This window comes from Pangasianodon hypophthalmus, chromosome 2, assembly GCF_027358585.1.
Source record: "Pangasianodon hypophthalmus isolate fPanHyp1 chromosome 2, fPanHyp1.pri, whole genome shotgun sequence".
In the NCBI taxonomy this organism is placed as follows: Eukaryota; Metazoa; Chordata; class Actinopteri; order Siluriformes; family Pangasiidae; genus Pangasianodon; species Pangasianodon hypophthalmus.
The window spans coordinates 7,994,113-8,017,692 of NC_069711.1; the positions used below are offsets into that span (position 1 = coordinate 7,994,113).

At 39.6% G+C, this 23,580-nt stretch overlaps 1 protein-coding gene across 14 annotated transcripts in view; it reads left to right on the plus strand.

Annotated features, from left to right (window-relative positions):
* Positions 1-23,580, plus strand: part of foxp1b (forkhead box P1b) — a 165,476-nt gene that overhangs the window by 40,982 nt on the left and 100,914 nt on the right. For 8 of the 14 annotated variants that reach the window (XM_034310977.2, XM_034310967.2, XM_053231840.1 and 5 more), the window contains one exon: positions 14,077-14,144. The exons of 1 other annotated variant lie outside the window; for it this stretch is intronic. The gene's annotated coding sequence lies outside the window, so the exon portion shown is untranslated. Of the gene's footprint in view, positions 1-7,858; positions 8,459-14,076; positions 14,155-23,580 lie in introns of those variants that run through there. 5 more of the 14 variants (XM_034310961.2, XM_053231834.1, XM_053231843.1 and 2 more) reach the window with 4 other exon arrangements.

The window sequence follows — 23,580 nt, forward strand, 5'->3', positions numbered from 1 at the left end:
TTCGTGTCTATGTCCGAAGACTCTCATCCTGTTTCTCTCATGGCACAGTATTTGTAAACACGCAGGCAGAAGAGACGTACGCTGCTTTAGGTTGCGTCTGCCTTCCAGACACGCACAACTCCATATGACACACAAGAGATGTGCTACCTGCCTTTCCCTCTCTCCTCTCGTTTGTTGTCACTGTCTTGCTATGCATTTTGTACCATTTCTTTGCTATGGCTTGTCTTTCTCCTTTCGTCTCCCTCTACTACTTTCTCTCACTTTTTTTTCTTTTCCTGTCTCATTGTGCCATCCATGTGGTCACGCTGCTGCACTGATCTGCCTAATAGCACATGGGGCAGACAATGTTATACAGATGTCTGTGAAAGTTAGATTAAACAAACTGTCCTTGTTGTCTTTTATGTACTGGCACAGATTATAGTCTATGATTGATCTTGAACACAGTCAATGTGTATGAATGTTTGAATATGAATATATATTTTACATGGAAGCCCACTGTGACAACGGAACAACAAAATGGAGTAGCAATCTTCATCTAAAGCATTGCGATTTGATTAGTCACAGTGCCTTTGGGAGCATAAACTTACATTCTACAGAGACTGCACAGATGACAGACACTTATTTCAGAGTCAGACGCTGGAGAGCTGGAGCCCTCTATCCTTGGCCAAAGCTGTAACAAGACACATCAAACAATGGCTCTGAATATGTGCAGTGACGAAACACTGATGAAACTGATGAGTACAGTGCAGTGTATAACAGGCAAAATGCTAGCCAAAGACTTGCTTCTGTTAGGTTAATGTCGAAGGGCTTAAATATGACATAGTCTACATAGTGCTGTTGAGTACCCAGTTTATTTTGAGTAATAAAAAAATGGTGAACTTTTCTCTCTAAGCATTTATGATTTTGGATGACCAACATGTTGAATATTGTACATTATGGTGTGTTTGTCACATGAACGGCAAAGAAAGTCTCACACAGACAATTTTGTCTTACATATGTGCCTTCACTATTCTAATATACAGCATGTGATTTGAGTATATTTTTTCAAGACCAAAAAGTCAGAATCTCTCACCCAAAGGTCACAGCCTCTCTTTCCCTGTCCATTTCTATCCAGAATCATTTCTCTTCTCTCTCTCTTTCCCTCTCTCCCAAGGGTTATTTGTTCAGTACATCTTGCCCCGTTTAATCTCACCGTTTCTTTCAGTCCTGTAGGCAAATCGTGAGCTGTCCTACTAGGGAAAAAAAACTGGTTTACATATTCTTAACAGGATGCTCAAGGAAGGACTAGAAAAAAAAAACAAAACAATAAAACTCTTGGCAGAAGTTTGTGCCATTTTAAAGTCATTTTCCAGGAACTCCAAGGTTTGTTTGCATTTCCATTCTAGATGAGGGGGAACATGTTATTTTATACTAATCAGCACAAAAACTACAGTTTATGTAAATTTTATATCAATGCAGTTAGTTCTGGTGAAATGCTATGTGTGTGGGTGGACTGAGCAGCACCTACTCATACTGGAATAGGCCCATGCACGTTTAACTGACCAGCAGTTTCAGCAAGTAATATACCATCGTACCATTTATAGTGTATCATGTATTGTATGTGTATGTGTGAGTGTGTGTGAGTTTTGCGACCTAATGCAAACCGCTATCGGGCAATGAGCAGCTGGCACATGTATGGAAATAGCTAGCAAATATCTTGATTTAAAATGTGCTATTTAAATATTCAAATCTGGACTAAAAACAATTTGAGAGAACTGCTTTGCATGCAGTGTTTTGTTGGTGTAGATAGCCTGGAAGAGACAGCAGGGCTGGAAACACATACCTTTCTGCAAAGTGATAGCAGTAGACACAACTAGAACGTTACTGAGCCTGATCTTGCATCTTGGTGAGTTGTCTTCATGGAGAAAGCTTGTTGCCTGCTCCTTTGACTTCACTGACTGATTGTATTGGAATGATTTGACTATAGCTCGTGTGTATATGTATATTTTTTTTAAATGTCCTACTTTGATAGATTTTTTTGACTTTAGAAGCATGACTGATATAGTGGCGCAGGTGTGAATGTTTTCTGGAAGTGTTTTTTTTTTTTTTTTTTTTTTTTTGTGTACCGCTTTTGCATTATGAGAATACCCTCATGCTATGCCCTCAGAGTTCCATAACGTTGGCTATGACCCTTCATACCTCATCATTTCTCCCTGTTTTTTAAAAACAATGGGCTGTATTGTGGACATGCTGGGCAGATATTTATTTAAAGTCTCCTCTCTCACGCAGTAACGCATGTCGCACCCAAAGAAAACAAACCGTTCTCGATGTGTGTGTTTGACAGGGGAGGGAGGAGGCAGAAAAAAAGAGACAGAGGGGGAAAAGTGGGAATAAATTGAGAGACAGAGAGCTGATTTACTTGGGGAAAGAGAACGATGGAGAAGAAAAGATGAGAGGTAGTGCGTGTAGCAGAACGAAACTTGGGAGACAAATTCTGTAGTGTTTTGCAAGGTTGAATATGGAGATATCACTCAAGCAATCAGTGATGCATAGTGAGCATCAGGAAAAGTTGTAATTAAGGGGAATCAGTGATTATTTTTTTTCTATTTTAATTCTGTTCTATATGCTGCACAATGAATCATTTGAAGGCAGGAACTGGTGCAGGACACTTAGCTTGTGTCATTGTCCACCCACCTGATTAATTGGTTATCTGTCTCAACTTTACATCTGAATGAAATATCTATATTCAATTTTGCTCTTTCCCCCCACCCCAGAACACACTGCACACAAAAATTGGTTTTATTTCTAATCATGCGATAAAAAAGACATTGTCGAAGAGGGATTCAAAATGAGTTACACAGCAAAGCTTTTGTGCCAGAAGACGTTGGATGCTTTATATATTAATGTGAGAGGAGTGGTGGTTATATATTCGCATTTAGAATTCCAATTTGAGAGATTTGATTAATATGCTTAATTACATTAAAAAGAAAACCTTCTGTAGGATATATTTACTCTAACTGATATATAGATAGGTTAAAAAAAAATGACCTTGAGGCAACCCCTGCAGTGGTTGTGGCAAGATTGATGTGGAGATCTACAGATCTTACAAAGTCAGATATACGTTTCTTATAAGGAAGTTAATAGCAAATGAACATGCATGTGATGCATTACTGTTCATCAATACTATAGGAAACTGTCAGATGCACAGATTAGCTCTTTTTGTGCATTTTTCTGTGTATGACACACTGAAAGGGAAAAAACTGCCTTTTTTTAGGTTTCTAGGTATAATTCTTTTTCAGAGATTCCACCTTCTAGTAATAATGCTTCATAGTAATATTTTCAGATTTCTTTGTCTTTTTCAACTTTTTCCTTTGTGAATCAGATGATCTGCTAACAAGGATAGTAATTTCATTGCTCTGAATGAATTGATGTTTCCTTCGTGTATTTGGCAAAATGTATCTTTTCTTCTACACGGAGATGTACGACTCTCCCTCATTAGTTGATCATTCGTTTTTATTGAATAATTGATTTGTGCGCCTTGAATAATTGAATGGTGTTAATTTCTGATCAAATTAATATTAACACTCGCTAAAATATTGATGGGGTGGCAGAGCAGTTTATTCCAACGGAACTGTTAACAGTCTGATAAATAGACTGCGGACAAGTCTGGAGCCATTAGTCTTTCATCCCTATTTTTGGAGCGACTTGAATAAAGAGATGAAAAATGATCTTCCTGGATTTAGAACCCGTCTGAGGGAAGTTTAGGGGTTTCCTCTCCAGCTCAACATCAAGATGGAAAACAGCAGTTATTAGTTTATTACAGTATGCTTGAATGTTTGAGAAGCCTTTAATGTGGTCATTATTGTTGGTTTTATAACTAATATTTGTGTGGAAACCCGTTTCAGTCAATAACTTGTGGCGCCACCTTTAGCAGCAATAACTTCATACGGTATAATCCACACACTCCTCTAACCAGTCAACAGTCTGTGACATCTTGCTGGAGGGATTGTCCCCACTATTCTTAACAAAACTCAACAAGCATTGTGAGATCTAGTAGACTTGTTTTTAGGATCATTGTTCTGTTGAAACACCCACTTTGTGCCCAGCTTGAGTTTTAAAATTGCTGACATTCTTCTCGAAAATCCTTGATAGTCATGATTCCTTTAATGATGTCAAGTTGCGCAGTGTCAGTGTACACTCCCACCATCAGTAGGCATAAGGTTTTGTTGGTGATAGGCTGTGTTGGGCTGCCATGTTATGCCCAAAGAGTTCAATTTTGGGGACATCTATCTAGACAACAGACTTCCATAGCTCCTCAGGCTTCTTCTACTTTTTTTTTTTTTTTTTTTGGAACAGAAGAGGTTTCTTTATGGGCGCCCTTGCATAGATGCCTTTCCTGCTCAGACTTCTTCTTATTGTTGATCTATGTACCACATTCCTCATAGGCAGCTAAGGAGATTTGTAGATCTCTGGATTGTTTTTGGATTACCTTGTACTTTTATCATTCTCCTTGTGGCCTTGGGGAAATTTTAGGAAGATGTCCACTTCTTGGCAGGGTTATGGTGGTTTTTAATGCCTTCTAATTGTATACTATATATGTAATGGTGGATTATTTTTTTTTTTTCTATGTCTCATATGACAAACACTCACTGCTTTTTTCCTTAGCTCTTCAGACATTTCCTTAGTTTGAGACATGATGCTACACTTGTAAGAAGAGTAAATTGCCTGTTATCTTGCAGTTATTTATGTTTGCTCCTCCTTAACATATCAGCTCAGATCTTCTGTTTCATTAGTTAGTTTGTTCAATTGTTTATTGTTTAAAGTCATTCACTCACCTCATCTCGCATTGCCTTGACGTAAGTCGTAAATTTAAGGGTGCACTTACTTTTGCACCTGCTGTGTGAATATAGAAATTGTGTAGGTGGACATTATCTCTCAAAACACTCACGCTGTAAAATACTTATGCTTTATTTCAGTTAGGAAGAGACCAATTCTGACTAAAAATACATTTTATAATATACAACAGAAAATGGCCAATTATCCACAAAACTGAGATCAGTAGTACATTTATGTAATGGCTTCAAAAATAAAGTACACTGAAATCTTTAACAGTTTACAATTTTAATAATTCAGTACTAAATTTGAGCAAAACTCTTTATTTTAAAAATAAAGAAAAAAAATCGTTATTTTATAAGAGGTATTGTTACATGTGTATTGTGGCATAGTTTGTCATGTCATTGATATTACATTGTGATATTTTCCTGCTCTAATGCGGAATTACTGTAAATTTCCTGGAATACTAATATTCTGCCAGCTCCCATCCCCACCAAACCGACTGCACATTTTGCAAATTTAAATATCCCTAATCAGCCCAAAACAGTGCATTGCTTAAGCTATTATTACATTTTAATGCTGGTTTAAAGCCATCATAAAGTGCTACTTTTCAGCAGAAGATAGCCAGGGACTGACAAATGATTTCAAAAATGTGATATTTAAATTATTTTCAGATGAGCTGAGCAGGGGTTTCCACTGGTGATACTTCAGGGGCTTTGTTTCTGTGCTGCGGCTCATTAGTCGAGCAAGGCTGTGGAAACACACACACCCACACACAGACACACACACAAAGTAAGTCAGAGCCCCTTAAAGGAGTGTTAAGCGTGGCGTTTAAAGCGCTTGCCTGGCTCTTTGAGGAAGGGCTAGCCGAGAAACTGGCCTGATTAAAATGACAATAGTCTAATTAACTCGACCCCGGTTTCGACGTTTGGCCCATGATCTTCCCTTATCATAGCTGCAGCTTTGTCTTCCCACTTCCAAAAGTGAGACATTTTGTGTCCCCTCTCTCTCTTTCTCTCTCTCTCTCTTTCTCTCTCTCTCACACTGTAGAGCTCCAAACCACTTTTTTCCCCATGCAAGATAGTGCTAATGGCAGTTATTTTTATAAGCTAATTAAATCAAGGGCTTTCTTATTGCTATGCATCAAAGCCTTGAGGGAGTTTGTCATCTGAGGAGGTGATGTTAGCGTTAGAAGTGCCTTTACGCAGTTGTTAGCTGTTTGAACAATTATACATAGAAAACCTTCTGGCTACATCCCAATCTCATAGTGTCAGAATAATCCACACTCTGTTGTTGTGAAATACTGTTTAACGTGATTAAAAGCATGAGCTTTTGAACATAATCTATATTTGCAGTCAAACAGGAATTGGATTCATGCCTAATTATTCTCATTTTGAACTGACCTAGGGAACGTTTAAACCTAATGCTAGTGAAGTTAATGCTAAAGTGTTGCTTAGAAAAGTGAGGAGGAAAGCCCTTTCTCTTCCACTAGCCTAGTGTTAGTGATAAATGTCCATTGGGAGATAATTACGCTTTAGTCTTGAGTTAATGAAACGAAAACTTTTTGGTCTTCTCTCATCTGAAAAGGAAGGGCAGATTTTGTGTGCCATTCTCTGAAGACATCTCTCTGTCCTGACAGGAGCACATTCAGAATGTGACACACACACGGTGTGTGTGTTCATCCAGAATATGCCGAGGCTTCATATAATTATTTAGCCCTTGCAACTTAAAAAAATGCTAAGAAAATAAACAATCGGCAGCTTCCCCTTCCCAAAAAAAAAAAAAAAAAACGCCTTCACTTTTTTTTTTACTTTTTGTGCAAACTTCAAGTATTTGAAGTCTTTAAGAAAATCGACATGCCTGTCCTAACCTCAATATGTACTCCTCCCTGACTGTTTTCTAATGCACGATCTGTTTTCTTAGTCTTTAATTCTGCCTAACAGGAGCAACTGCATTCTGTACCATGTATTTGCACTGATAATAAAAGAAGATTGTTGCTCAGTGGAAGCAAACAGGTCAGCACTTCATGTCGCAATTTCTGGCATCATCACACAGCTAAGTTATGATTAAACAGTCTTAAATATCTGGGGTAGGATGATCACAGAGTGTTTGGTATTTAGCTGTTGGCAAGCAGCAGAGAAAGACGGAGAGTGTGGACATGTTTAACTGTTCTATACAGGAGTGCACATCTGGTGTATAGAGCCCTACAACGATTCAGACTTAACCCACCCCCAGTCATACTGCTTCACTCTCACATTTCATCATCTGTTCTCCAGCTCTCTCTCTCTCTCTCTCTCTCTCACTAACTTATTCACTCATTCACACACTCACTCACTCCGTCTTTGGCCTTTCTGAGACCATCTGTTGTTATTATTTTCTTCTGATAATTGGCCTGAACAATGGAATGTCTGTGTCCCCCCTTGTCTTTGAAACGTGATGCCCTGTTTATTTTAAGGAGAGCCTCCTTCTCTCTCTCTCTCTCTCTCTCTCTCGCTCTCTCTCGCTCTCTCTCTCTTGCTCTCTGTCTCTCGCTCTTTCTGATGCCCCCGCTCTATCCGTCAGATAACTCTCTCCCCAAACACTTTTTTTTTCATCTTGCTTTCTCACTAACTCGCTTTTCTTTCTCCTACCCCCACTCGCTCGCTCTTGCTCTGCTTTCTTTCTCTCCATCTCCGTGCTCCAGTGGAGGGAGCTTTGCAGTTGACATCTGGCTAAGTGTATCAGTAGGTGTCTTTGAGAGTGTAAGGCTAGACTCAGTTCTCCACATGACTTTGCTCCTGTGGGCTCAGCCTCTGTCCACAATCCAGACAGCAAGACTGGCACCTCCCAGAGAGATAGAGGGAGGGAGGGAGAGAGAGAGAGAGAGAGAGAGAGAGAGAGAGAGAAAAGAAAATAGAGGGCAAAGAATGTATTCTTTTATGAACCCCTTATATTAGGGGCGTCCTTCATTTCACCCTCCGCTCACTGTGTTCCTGGCTTGTCCACTAGGAGGCGGAAGTGGAGGATGATCCTTAAACGAGTCACACAGGCCTAAAACAGCTACCTATTAATTGTAGTAAAGTGAACTAATAAAAACATATTTCATAAAATATACAAAAAAAATAGATCACTTCCATAATGTAATTTTAAGCAAATAAATATCGTCCCTCACAGTTTCTCTTCGCCAAACGATAAAAGCCAATGTTATTGGCTACGCTAGATGGGATGGTGTCAGTTAGAGCTAATCTGAGTGCAGTTCGGGACTGCACGATGTAGAGCGGCCCAGGTAGGAAGTGTCCCAGCAAGCAGCAGCGTGACTAGTGCCAGCACTTCATTTGCTGAGTGTTTGTGTTTATGCAAAGGGGGGGCCCTCTTCCTGCATATTTAATCTCAGGCTCTGGCTCTGGCTTTTGTTGTGTTTAGACCACATACCTCCAGTCTCTGTGAAGAGAGAGTGAGAGAAGGGGGAAAAGAGTATGTGTGTAAGAGAGACAGAGAGTGTGTATGGGAAAGGCTGCTGTTCACACACTCCTGTCATCTCTGCTACAGAGTTCCAGACTGCAACTAGGAGAGTTTTTCTTTCTGGAAATACAAAAAGATTAGGTTGAGTTACAGGACAAAGTGAAGTGTGGAGTATTTGAATCGTAAGGTTCTGCCACGTACATGGGTGAGTTACTGAGCCGTGTTTCTTTTTTTCTTTTTTTAAACTTCTTTTCTTTCAGCTATTCAGTGAGATTTGTCTACTGCCGAGCTGTGTGTGTGTGTGTGTGTGTGTGTGTGTGTGTGGCAAGTTTAAACAGTGGGCAGAGTAAAGTAGAGCTATCATGGGTCTGACTGTAAAGCTTATTGACTTGCATTCTCCCAGTGCTCACTTTACCACTGCATAAATCCAACTTAACTATAGTGTGCTTGTCTCCTTTTTCTAGTCAAATGAGGTCTTATGAAGAGGCCTGATACAGTAGACCACCCCCCTACCCCCCCCCCCCCCCCCCCCCCCCCCCCCTCTCTCTCTCTCTCTCTCTCTCTCTCTCTCTCGCTCTCTCTCTGTCACAGACTTATGGACTCTCCCTTTCTCTCTGTCTCTATCTATCTCCATCTCTTATACCTATAGACTTTCCCTTTTACTCATAGACTCTCTTTTTCTTTCTTTCTTTCTTTCTTTCTTTCTCCCTCTCTCTCTCGTTCATACAGTTGTTTCTCAGAGAAAGACTCCAAAGTTTGAATGACAGCATGATGCTGAGAACTGAGATCTGTCCTAGCCTTACCCACTCACTGTCGTTGTCCACACTGGGGGAGCGAAACCGTCACAGTTCACTTGCTCACAAAAACAAGGGTAGCTTTTTCTTTGCCTTTTGGATGATTTCATTCAAATGTGTTTGTCTAACAGAGTGGAATAATGCCCTATTCAAGCCTGCTAACTTCGGAGTAGTGTAAAGAAATGCGACAGCTTTGTTTGTTTTGGGACAGGAGTGAAATTCCTTTTCCTCAGTATTAAGGCAGCTGTGTGTGTGTGTATGTGTGTGTATGTGTGTGTATGTGTGTGTGTGTGTGTGTGTGTGTGTGGACACTCTGTGTACTTTGTTCTAAGCTCAGCAAAAAGGCAGGGTAGGTTCGAAAAATCTCCAGGCTCAGACAGGCTGACATTCAGCAGACTGCACTTCTGCCTCTCTCTGGCTTGACCGGAGCATGGGTTTAATTGGTATTTGTGTCTGTTTGCGTGTCAGAAAGCCCTCCTGTTTACTGTAAACGTGGGCGTGAGACGCAATGCCAGAATGCTGAGAATAAAGATTGAAGGGGAAAATATGATTTATTGATGGGTGTTCTGTTTACGAGTTCAAGCTGGTTGGCTTAATTCATACTTGCTTAATAAAGTTTCTAGAGAGCGAGGGAGAATGTGAGACACAGTGATGAGAATGAGGGTGTGTGTTTTCTTTTGTGCATTCAGCCATTTTGACAGTCTTTTGTAAACAGTTGTGTTTGTTTCAAAGTGACTCACACATTAAACTTTCCTGTATTTCAGAACAGAGACAGTGGCTTGGAAAGTATTGTGTGCACACACCTTAAGCACACACAAACCAAGTGAATATAGATCTCTCTTTTACACACACACACACACACACACTCCTTGCTTCACTTTCAGTCTGTTTCTCTCATTCTTTGCTTTTTCTCTTTATCTCCTTCTCTGTCTATCTCTCTCGTTCTACCTCTCCCACTGTTCGAGACTGAATTGCAACAGTTACCTTTTACTGCTTAACCATTAACAAATAGTTTCTGTCTATAAATAGCCATAGACAGTTCAAAGTGGTTGCGTTTTGTTTTGTAGTGGCGCTTCACGTTACCATTTTGACTAACGCCACAGACTCAACAGATGAGACATGTCTGCTTTGAAGTCGAAGCGGAGAATAAGAGCGTACTTATCTGTCCAATCATCTTTAAACATTCTGTTTTCGTTGTCAGTGTCGTCAGTTCGAGTCAGAAAGCATAAATAAAATGGAAAATATATGTACGTGTGTAAATTTTTCCTAATGTCTTTAGCCTTGTAGTTAGTCTCTGGTCTGATAAGCTGCCTGATTGAATCAGACGCAACAGACGATCTGCTACAGGAGTCAAGCTGGTTTATGTGTAAAAAAGCCCGCTGAGGCCTGTTACAACCTCCCGACACACACACACTCGGCTCTGCTACAGAATTTTTCAAGTAATCGGTTTGATCCGCTGAAATCCTTTCATGGATCTGCATCCGGGCCATGGTCCACCACTGTGCACTAGTCCTTCCTCATTCTTACCCATCATCGTTTTCTTTCTCAAATATAACAGAAATTCTTCAGTCTTTATTACTATGCGTAATTTGATATTTAGCCCCAGCTTTTATTGAATGAATCCTTCTATCCATGGTCTGTGTTGCTGGTGGATTATTTATGAAATAATGCCTCTGAATAGCCACGCGTTTTAGGCACTTTGCCATCCTGAGCATGAGGGAGGAGAACAGCTCAGGTCAGCCTATTGGCTGCGATTGAGTTTTGCATAAATTAATATGCTAATGAGGCCAGACAGTTCACAAAAGTCCTGGTACAGAAGTAGCCACAGATCTGCTGTTGAAGCATGCGCGAGCAATTAATGGCCTAACTCGACGCTAAATATTCATGTGCTCTTATGTTGCTGGTGAAGTGAGGGAGGAGAACGTCCATTAGATCGAATGAAGAGGCGTTCAGAATGACCGTAGAGGCCTTTTTGTTGCGATCAGCTTGGTTTTTTTTTCGCTGAGTGCCAGTCCATCCATGGAGTGTGTGTTTTGGCTACCGTGATGATGTAAATGTGGATGCTGAAGAGCAGCCTTCACTGATGGTCCTCTTCAGGATTTGGGTTTTTAAAGAGAGATGGTTAATATTCATGCATATGTACACCATGCACCCACTTTTAAAAACAGAGATGAAGATGATTGTTATTATTTTTATTTTAGGTTTATGATTAGTTTAGCAGTCATTGCAGGGCCTAGCTTGGGTTAAGGTTAGGCATTGGACAGATAAAAAAAGGTTTTTATCTGTGTCCTGGAAACAGACCAAAGTAATGGGTCAAGATTTACAGTTTAGGGCCTTCCCGGATTTTGTAGTTCTGCGAAAACAATGCATTGTAAACACAAGCATTTCTCAAAGCTTTCACTGCTCACTTGAGTTGTGTATAATCATCAAGGCACTCAAAATTTCCATGAACACCATAAAGACTGATGTTTCTAAGAATCTTTTAGGTGTGCTCTACATGTCAAGGTACTTGAAATGAAACACAGAGCGCTTACTTCCTGCATTAGTGTATTGCCTGCTAAGAAATGATCCTATTTCTACACATAAGAACAGGATCAGTTACATTCTTGGCAGTCCCTGAATATGAGTGTGATATGACAAAATATCCTATCATGCTGCTTAGACATTTTGAGACACAACATATAACAATATTTAAGTCTGTTAAAACCTCTGTGACAAAAATTACCTGAGCATCTATTTACCTTCTACAAATACAAGTTATTTAACATGAAGAGGAAGGAGAAAAAAAAGAAGGTAAAAGGTAAAAGAAAAATATTGTTACTAATATTCAGGTTCTTGTTAGAGTGAGTAATAAAGAAGTTGGTGTGTGTTATAAAAGTTATGATAGTGTGTGGCATATAAAACGATATACTCAGCATTTTTGTCAGTTTCGTATACTTTTGACTCATACTGATGCGTGTTCCTCTACGGCTAATTTTCCTATGGGTAAAGAGCAAGTAAAAGTGCATTTTAATTTTATTGTATCAGAAGTGATTCGCAAGATGCATCATAAGTCATTCTCTGTCTTGCACACACACACACACACACACACACACACACACACACACACACACACACACAGAGGCATGCTCGCTCACTTGCTCCCCCCTGTTCTTCATTTCCCCACTTATATCTTCCCACTCTTCATTTAGCTAGCCCTCTCGCTTTGCCTTCTCAATTACACACCCAGAGGACCTGATCCTCTCAGCTGGCTCTCTTGTTTCTCCTCTTTTCCCTCCCTCTCTCTTCTTGGCCACACTGAAGTGTGTGCACTTCTTGTTCTCCATCAGCCGGCGTCATACAGGAGCTTATATTCCTGCTCCTCGCTGACGGTCACCCTGCTGCTTTAAACCTGCCATTACCATGCGCCCCACCACTTTCAATTCCAACAATTATCTGTTTAGCTATTACGAGCCGTGCAATTCGACTACAAAGTGAAAATGCAGCAGTGTACACAGCTGCCATCTAAAACTCTGTCATGCTTCCTGTCCCCCCCCCCCCAATCTCCTCCTACCTCAGCTAAAATGGTCTTACTATTAGAAGGAGGGAACATTTGTCTAAATTGAATGACGAGCCATTTCAGTAAACTCATTTAGCACCAGAGGCCATAGCAGGTGATTTGAATTAATGATGTTTAGCTTTTTAAGCTGAAAAGATTTGTCATGTGTCACGGCGGCCTGTTGATTTACAACAGCTGTGATGATATGTTAATTGGAGCTCGATGAATTGGAAGAACAGGGAGCAGTGCTGCAGTGGGTGGCAAAAAAAAAAAAAAAAAAAAAGAAGAGAGAGAGAGAGAAATGCATATGTTTGTGGTTAAATCTGTCCACGATTGCACTGGACAGATTGTAGAAACTTGGTCATTCTGCGCTGGCATGTTGAATCTCCTTCCTTTTCACCTGCGATAAACACGATTGCCCGACCCAAATGCCCGGCCACTGCTTTGACTGCCAAATATAAACTGCATGAGAGAGCATTGTGAAAGACCTGATCAAAATTCTTTTTCATACTCGGATATGCTTTGATGCTTTTATTCAAATGTCCCCCAGACACTGGCCTATAGGCATCCTGTGTTTTAGCATATGAATTAGGTGTGGATGTGCATATTCTCTGTGAAACACAAGACACTAACGTCGTGGTATATCTTTTTATTCTGTTTATATCAGCTTATTTTTGGTTTGTTTGTTTGTTCGTTTGTTTTCTTTCTCTTTCCTATTCTGTATGTGCAGATTACGCAGATATGAACTTATGACTATGTAAAATGACGCGGTAGATAAAGGCCTCATTTTCATACTTCTAACATGTTAGTAGATAACGTGTTGTTAGGGTGAGATAATTGCTCTGTAGTTCATTGTACTTGGAGAAAGGTTGAATGTATTCTGAATGTAAAAATCACATTGAATTTACGGTTACTGTAACACACACACACACACACACACAAATAAGTCAGAGCAAGGCAAGTTTCTTTCCCCCTGTAAAGTTTCTTATCTCCATCCAGTGTGACTGAGTGTCTCTGTGTTTTCTTCAAAAACCATTTCAACGTCCTTTTGTTCAGACTTTTATTGATTTGTTTCTCCTGGAAAGACAGTCTGCAACATTGATAATAAAAAGCTCCAGTTCTCGCCGTGTTTTGTTTTGATGCGATAGTCTTTTTTTTTTTTTTTTTTTTAAAGATGCAGTGAGTTGAAGCATTTCTCTGTCCAGGAGTTACCGAATACCTGTTGATGCTGAAGGCCACTGGCAAATCTTCAAATCTTTACCAAACACAAGCAGAGCTACTCTGTTTCAAACTGAGAGATGAATCCTATGTGAAAATACCTCCTTCATGATCATAGCTACACTCCTACTCATGATTTAATGCATCTTGACCCACCACACATAGACAGTTCTATCAGAATCACTGATGGGCTTCAGAGCTGACAGGTGTTTTCAGGCTCCGCACTGTAATTATTCATTCATAAACACTCGTTTGTGTTTGGTCTGCCCACAGAACGAGAAGGCTAAACTCCAAGAGTTGTAACCGAAGACAGCTTCAAGCAAGCGAGTCCTTGGAAGAAGGTAAACAAAGGTGATTCGTGAGGGAAGGGCAGGTAGAGTATTGAATTGGTTTAATGCACAGGTTCCTTTGGACATTTTAGTGTTTCCCCTGCTCTAACACACCCACTTCAACTCAGGGAGTGCTGTTAATTAGCTGATCAGTTGGTGTGTTGGTGCAGGAGAAACACTAATATGTACAGGACAGGTGGTACTCCAGGACCAGGGTTGAGAACCTGTGGTATACTGAATAACTCGTTGTAGTGCAGTTTGCTTGATTTCTTTTCTTTTCTTTCTTTCTTTTTTTTTTTTTATTGTCCCAGCACAGGAATAAACGGGAGGTCATTTTGTTTTGTTCAGGCTCAGTGCCAAACAGATAAGAAATTTCTGGCCTTCGTGGCTTGATTTTTTTTAAAAACATAATAAATAGGGAAATTTAGTGAAATATGAATATATTACATTTTCATATTTTTAGTTTTTAATTATTTTTAAAAATTATTATTATTAAAAAATTATTACTCTTTTCAGACAAAGCTAGATATTATTTTTAACCATGATAGTAATTATGGAGACAGTAAACCAGCTATGCTTCAAGGTTGTTAAAAATGGACACCTTCACGAACAATCCATAAACATAAGAGTAAACACAGAGAGCTGTCATCTTTTTTTTAATTGATTATTGCAATGCTTTAATGAATTTTCATGCACATTGCAATATGTAACCTGAACAGACCCCAAAACAATATTGCTGAAATATTTTATCACTTATATATAAAATGCCATAAGATAATGCCCCTGTTTAACCCCCCTCAACATGTCTCAGAATGGAACAGTCCCAAGCAAGTGACAGACAGGCTGGAATGAACCAAAGGGGTGAGGTGGGGGTGTTCACACATCAGGGGCACAGCGTGGGTCTGTGTATCTGTGTTCTGTCTTGCATAGCGTGGTGGGTAAGAACTAGACTTCCCATGCTTTCCCATGAGCTCACTCTTAAACACACATCTTCACACACTCTAACATCCTCTTGCAGTCTGCTTTCTTTCTTTCTATCGCTCAGTCACACTCTCTCTGCCTCTCTCGCCTTTCCTGCTTTCAGCCACATACTGAAATACTACACAGCCCTCTTTTGCTTTTTCCCTTCCCCTTCTCTCTTTCTCACCACATCATTTCTCACCAGTAAGTTGTCTTAATTGTAATTCACTCCACCTGACTTTCCAGCTTCCCTCTACAAACAAACGGACTGAACATTTCGGAAGGGCGTAGAGATCAGCTGTCGGTGGGAAATGCGCCTTTGTTCGGCTCCGACACACAGCCATAAATCACTGCTTTTTTTTTTCCCGCCTTTTCACTCAAGCCAACGGTTGAAGAGGAGGAAATCTGTAGCCGGAGCAGGGACTGTACCTCCAGACAGACACACGCACACACGCACACACGCACACAGTTACCATCCCTTTTTTATTCTTCTCTTCCTTTTATTTTAGCACTGCTCATATATGGAAGCGGAGAGACATTCATGAAGTCTGTTTGGTAGTGGCATGGGTTCGTTGTCAGATACTAACTTTTGGCTAGTGTAAGAGCAAATTGGGTTGATTATTAAAGATGCAGGTTTGTTCTGCATTTCAAAGCTTCAGAATAGTCTTCTAGGATCAACATGTGTGAGTGTGTAGAGGAACAGCTTCCAGGAATGTGGAGGAAAGCACAAAGGAAACATGACGGACTGAGTGTTGTCTGTAGGTATGAGTATTTATGTGACTCTGTGTGTGTGTGTGTGCTTGGTAAATGATAATACACATTTGTGTGTGCTTTCTCATGTCGTCTTGATTTTGTGGTGAGGCAGAATTAAAATAATCATGCTTTCTTGACCACCATGTTTATTCACCACCAGCCTCCTTCCACCTGTCTACACCGACACACACACAGACACACACACCCCTTACTTGGCTAGAGTGATATAAATTGTCTCCACTAACAGTAATTACTCATGTTAAACTGACAGTGTTTTTAATAAGACAAACAGCACTGAGAATATGGCAGAATCATTAGTATTTACTTTTATTTATTTATTTTTAACACCACAGCGCTGTTGTATTCTTGAATCTGATTGTTCAAAATGTGTTGATTAATTTTCTATAAAAGTCACTCTGACAGTAGTGCCAGCTGCAGTCTAAATGATGTGTTTATAATTAATCACTACACACAGTCTTGATATGGTGAACCTTTCTGAAAAAATGTATTTATAACATTAATGGAAGGAGTCTCCAGTGTCAGTGGTTTGTAACGCTCAGTAAATTTTCCACTATGCGAGTCTTCAAAACGTTTTTTTTTTGTCTTTTCAACTTCATAAAGCAGAAAAAAAGAGAGACTGATGAGGGAACATGGTCGTAACAGCAGCTCCACTTGTGTCTTGCTGCATCGCACCACACCGTTGTGGATTATTTTCACATAACAGCACACCCCCATCCTGTTTTTTTCCCCTTTTGTGTAGTCTTCTTACAGCACCACCACAGAAGTCAAGTCCAAAATCTAAAATACAAATGAAAACAGGAATGTAATAATTCTAGAGTTTATTTGTTGCTTCATTCCAGAAAAGGTCATTTTTATTGCTGTGCATTAGCGCATAAGACTGAAATGTCTATGCTTTTGGGTTGTCACCTAATTTGACCCTATGTCCCTCTGCCTGCCTTTTAAACCTGTCCCATGCATGTAGACATATCGCATCGTGTCTCCTGGACAATGATGCAACATAGTCTCTTGCATGAGCTTTTTGTCTTGTATTTGACCAGCTTAAACATGTTGGGATAAGAAGGATCTCCATATATTTGTGTAGACACTGACTTGCTTTTTTGGGAAGAAGGCCTGTAGTGATACATTTATTAGTGACTTCCATGCAATGGTCAAAAAATCCTCTAAATCTTTATTCTCTACACCTTTGACTGTGCAGCCTCTGACACATTGCTTCAGTCTGAATCATATAAACTTGGCAGGACTGCAAAAATGACACATCAGTCCTCCATATTCCAAAGGCATAAACTAACCTGGTTCACAGACCTATTAATTAATGTATCATCATGCAACTTAATTAATTCTGGGTTCATAGAAAAGGCTTTGACACCATGCGAGAGTGATGTGCAGTTTTTATGGCAGAATCTTAGAACTGAGTCAAGGTGACAGTCTTTTCTTTCAACTGACTAGTTGTCTTCAGAAAGATGAAAGTGAAATCCATCCCCCCAAAAACACTGAGGAACTCTGGACCAGATGTGCTAAGTTATTTGTGCCTGTCTTCAGGGGTAATCTGTATTCTGCACAGTAAACATGCTGCGTATGAAACTGGCATACAGGCTTAAACGCACAATTTAACTAAAAGCGCCCCCTGTACGTGTGTATATAAGGGCGAAGAGTTCTAAGTCTGCACAAGAAAGTTGGAGAAATGAAAAGTGCGGGTGATTGGCATGTTGCAGTTTAGTTACTAAAGTTTGAGCAATAAATAGCTGATTTTATCCACCTCCCTAAACCAAGTGTAAATTAGTGCTATGCTGCCTGGAGCAGTATAGGTAATGCTGCCAGTTGCATTGTTTTGCTGCAGAATTGGATTACATATGAACTCTGTGAGGCTGTTTTTTTTTATTCATTCTTATAACACAAGACCATTTTAGGACATTGGTGAAACAGCTATTTAGGGAAATTTGATATTGCTTGTCAATTGTGCTGCTTTTGTTAATCTGGCAGTTCTGATCATAATCACATAAGTCATGAACACATCAGTTTTGTCATATCTAATAAAGAATTTCGACAGGTTAAACAGGAGTTCTGTGCCAGTTTTCAAAAGAGGTAGCTACTTATTCAGTACACATCTGGCTTTTCCTTAAAATCAGTTAGAAATCAAAATGTATATCGACTATGTTAGCCATTTACTGACACGAGAGGCTTTATTTAATAAAAACTTAAGTTATTAACACAGTGTTTGTTCCCAAACTTACATTTCCTCTTTAGTCTCAAGCTTATTGACTGCACTATAGCTGACTTTTTCGAACACTTCACAGCAGATTTTAAACCACAATTTGCGCAGTGAGCAACATAAATTTCAGATGCATTGCAAGTGCATTTTGTGGCCATGAGTGTATCTGCGTGCTTGTCAAAAAAGCAAAGATCGATTTTCTTTTCTTTTCTTTTTGTCTGATTGGACCTGCTTGGACCTATGCTCTTTTTTTGCCCCCCTTTTTTTTTATAATTCTCTTTTTTCCTTTCCTGGTTTTGTTCAAACATAATTTTAGTAAAGATATGTGCATGCAAAGCCCAGGAAAGCACATGTGTGAGGAATGCAGAAAAGTTTAGTAGAGTATATTACAATGTACTGCCAAAAAATTATGACAAACTCAGTCTTTAGCCAAATACAGCTTGTAATCCATGAAAACTCATTAACTTTGGCATTTGTTGTTCTTTAGTTTATATTGAGCATGGAGTGCTTTCAACAAATAACATTTTAGCACTCCGGCGCCTCCGCATCTATTTGGGGACGCAAAATCCCTTTTACGGATAAAGCACCTGGAGCAGCTGCTTAATGGAATAGACTGAATGTTATGTAAATAAACAGCTTGCATTTGAACATGCGCATATGTGTGTGTGAGTGTGTGTGTGAGTGAGTGAGTGTGTATGTGTGTGTGTGTGTGTGTGTGTGTGTGAGTGTGTGAGTGTGTGTGTTAGTGAGAGAGACAGACAGAGGGAGGGAGGGAGAGAGAGAGCATTCTAGATGAAGATCGCAGAGACAGCAGCACAGGTTGAATTTTTGCTAGTCTTAATTTCCCTCAAGTGTGCAGTAACTTCAGTAGTGCTGATTGTGAAAGTGTTGAATGAGTGAAAAGGAGAAACAAGAACTTGTTTAGATGAAGAGAGCAGAAAGACAGGATCTTAGATTTTTCTCTTTACTGCACTCTTCATGATTCACTATTCATCTTTACTGCAACATTTTCATTTCTGCATCTTCCAATGCCGACCGTATTGAATGGTTACCTCAGCGTGTCTGTGGATGGACATCAGCTTTTCCCAGAAATCCAAAAAGTATAAGAACCTAGAAACATGAAGACAACTAATCTAAATTAAATATGGGCTTCCACTGATTCAGCATAGTTTGCATGCTGAAAAGCTACACCCAAAGTGAAGCTACACTCTATCTTTACTCTTGTAATGTTGATCACATTAAAACAGTGATCCATGTTTTACACACATAAAGATCAGTTTCCTTTGTGTGTTATTTTCATTACAATATCCTGCTTGTGCCAGTTCTCACTAAATGTATTGAGTAAGGAGGAAAACACAACAGAACAGCACATTTAGAAGGGTTTTATTCCTTTTATACCACAAAAAAATCTGTCAACAATAACAATTTTTAATTTATTAACGAATGACATGTCATAATTTTTTAAACCGTTTATAGCTACATTTTGATATAATTATAAATACTACGTCAATATAAACCTGTGTCAGAGCTGTGCTGTTACGGAAAATTAACCAACACCTACTGACAGTTTGAGAATTTAACATTGCTGTGGTAAAAATAAAAAGACACTATATGGCCAAAAGTTTGTGACCACCTGACCATCACACCTATATGTGCTTTTTGCACATCCCATTCCAGATTTAGTCCCATTCCATATTTGCTGTTATAACCTCCACTCTTCTGGGAAGGCTTTCCACTAGATTCTTGAGCGTGGCTGTGGGGATTTGTGCTCATTCAGCCACAAGAACATTCGTGACATCCGGCACTGATATCAGGCGAGATGTCTTGGTGCGCACTCAGCGTTCCAGTTCACCCCAGAGGTGATCAGTGGAGTTGAGGTCAGGGCTCTCTGCAGGCCACTCGAGTTCTTCCACTCCAATCTTGGCAAATCATGTCTTCATAGACCTCACTTTGTGCACAGGGGCATTGTCATGCTGGAACATGTTTGAGCCCTTTAGTTCCAGTAAAGGAGAAATTGTAATGCTACAGCATGCAGAGGCATTCTAGACAAGTTTGTGCTTCCAATTTTATGGCAACAGTTTGGGGAGGAACCACATATGGTCTGATGGTCAGGGGTCCAAAAACTTTTGGCCATGTAGTTTACATGGGGTTTTGTCTTTAAATAAAAAAAAAAAAAAAAAAAAAATTAAGAAAACTTTTTTTGACACTTACTTCATATAACACATAACACATTCTGCTCTCTCAACAGATAAGTTCTGCTTTTTTCCTATTTTTATTGTCATCCAATAAATTTGAACGTTAAATGTATGTATCATCTTACATGTATAATGCATGTATAGTTTCTCAGCTAATAAAAGATACCTGAACACTTTCGTTTTGCTCTGAATTGGAGCAAGAGCTTTTTTCTTTCAGAAGGAAGCTAATTCTGTGTGTGGAGCAGGCACACTAAAAGTCTATTTGTCCACGGCGAGTTTTTGCGTCAGGGCCGACATCTCGATTCCATCATTGTTTTTTCGTAAACACAAGCCTCCTGAGCTGAGGAGCTGAAGTCAGGCAATGACAAACACCATTAGGTGGAAAAAGAAATTTCCATCTCATTGCCAAGGTGTTATTGTTTACTTTGCTATACGTGTCCTAATATGGTTATCTGGCTGTTGAAAGCTGCAAGGGTAGAGGCTGGGGGCCGGAGCAGGGAAACACAGCACTCAAACTGCCACTTAGACAATAAAAACTCAATGTCACGTCTTTTCACTGTTACTGTGCTTGTGTATTAGTGAATCATCACACAGACCCTGGTCATATTTAGTCTCTTCTTTCTTGGCCATGTGTTTTATTGTTGAGTTTCTCCTCTCTCTCTCTCTCTCTCTCTCTCTCACTCTCACTCTCTCTGTCTCTTTCTCTCTCTCACTCGCTCCTTCTCTCTCTATCTGTGTGTGAAAGCCTCATCAGTGTTTCGCAATGTAATTGTCTCTTTAAGATGTTTCTCAGCAGGGATACAGGCTCTTGCATTCATCCACAGCTCAATATTAACTACCTCCGAGCAATGTCCTTCAGTTAGCATTCTATAAGGGGAGTTGCGCCAGAACAGATGTAGTCTTAAATCATTTGGATGCATCTGATCTTTCAGATCTGTAGCCTTTCCTTGATGACAAGTTCAGAGAAGCTCCTTTTTCAAGGAATTGTTACTACAAACTTTTGATTAACCCCAAGCGGTTTTATCACATCTCAGGTGTGCAAGTGCTGTAAAGCTTAAACTCTTTCTCCTCTTCTTTGTGGCTTAAAAATGTGGCTAGCCTCACCTCAACTCCAAAATCCTCATGCCTCTGGTATTTACCCAGAGTTATCTGCAGCGGCAGCTGAATGGCATTCTGGGACACCGAAGAATGTCGAATGTCAATCTCCATAACCTGAGATGAGAATCAAATACTTCATCATATATAACCTTATCTTACAGAATGATTTAATAATACCAGTTCAAATGGAGATTTACGTTCCAGCTTTTATTGCTGTTAACATATCTTTTTAAAATCTTTTTTAACATTTTTTTTTTCTTCAAAACGGATTGGACAGGTTTTGAGGATTTTTTTTAATGTAGAAATTTTTAGCAAAGTGCAGAGTTTTTATATTTTTTAACCCCATGGTTCTCAAAGATTTCTAATTTCGTTACAGTAGTTTATGTTTATTATTGAGTTGTTTAATTGGTCACTTTAACTGAAACCTCCATAACTCAAAAACAAGTTAGCCTATAAATAATATAGGCATATAAACTTAAATCTGATGCAATTTAATTTTAAATAAAAATGAGTTCTATGAGAGGAACATTCAGGAATAAAAAGCTTTAAGGTTCATATGAATAGTCAAAATATTATTGTACACATTTGCATATTGAGCCTAATATCTAAACAGTTGGATATTGTTCATAAAATAAATTTGTATTGAGGTGGTCCATGATTTTTTTTTTTTTTTTTTTTTTCCCAAAAAGCTCGGGAACCTTTTCTTTAACCCAGGGGTCAGCAGGCTTTCATTCCATCTAAGCAGGAGTCACACGATTCCACTTGTTTAATCAGTTCATCTTGGTCTCCAATCAGCTATCAAGTGTACCTCCTATTTGGCTGTAATGAAAGCCTGCAGCCTCACTGTCACTGCGGATAAAATTGAAGACCCCTGCTTTAACCCATTAAAACCTACGATTGACTTGAAAGTGAAACGCAATATTAGTTAACTCCTGATGTTTACTCTGTTTAGTACATGTAATAATTGCAGCTTTATAAAAAAAAAAAGACAGGAATTAAGTTGTGTGTGAAGACACCGCTATAGACATTGATATAACAGAAGAAGGAAGAATTGGCCTTGTACTCGTCTCGCTTGCAGGTACTGTCCTTCCTGAACAAGCTCAGTAAGTGCACATTAGATAAACTCTTGTCATTTCTCAGCATGGAGACAGACGAGACATAAGTAACCCGTATTGATTTTGACATTACAAAATTGTAAGCAATAACCATGATAACAGTGGCTATAAAACTGTAGCCCTAATTACGCTCTATTTCATGCTATCCATTAGTGAAGGTGTTTTCATTCGGCGATGATACAAAAGTTAATAAATTTTTACACGCTGTGTAAATACCTCGTCTGTTACAGAAACGTCTGCATCCCAGAAAGAGTTTGGTTGTGTGTTAAGCACAGGGTTGGTGATATTGCACTCCTCTCCATGCCCTTAATGAACTTGCTGTGCTGGTTGTTTGCTGATTTTCAAGGTCAGTTTCTGAGAATGGCGGCAGCTTTTTCTTGTAAACATGTTTATGGCTACAGACGTGTAAACATGGCAAGTGTGTAGGGGTGGGGTGAGGCGGGACCGGTTTATCCTTTATACTGTCGTTTACAAGGAGACCTGAGCGTGCGTATGTGTGTGTGTGTGTGTGTGTGTGTGTGTGTGTGAGTGTGTGTGTGTGTGTGTGTGTGTGAGAGAGAGAGAGAGAGAGAGAGAGAGAGAGAGAGAGAGAGAACACTTGCAGAAAATATAGTGCACTTTTGCAGGCATATGGAACTTGCAAGAAGAGGGTGCGAAAGTGTGAATTCAAAAGTTGAAAGTCCCAAAACAAATAGAAGTATTAAAGAAGAATACTCAAACAGCAGGCATACATTAACTATAAATTAATGGATTGTAATCAGACCACATCTTCAGAAGTAGTACCATGTTGGGGTGGGGGGCAAAATTTATGTTGCTGGCTAGCAGGCGTGAAGGTGCATTTGGACTTAGTACCCTCTAATTAGAAGTGAGCTATTAGCATTTCATAGGGATTTAAACAGAGAAGAGGCTACCTCGCATCGCGCACGACACAGCTTTCATTTCGCTCGCTCACCTGCATGTAATGAGCGCCGTCATTAGTTGATAGAGGGGAATTTGCCCTGCCTCTACCTTGAAAGGCTCGTCATTTACATACTTCTTAGAAACGTGGTCTTTAATGGATTCCTCATTGAATAAAATGTCACTTGTTTGAATTCTGA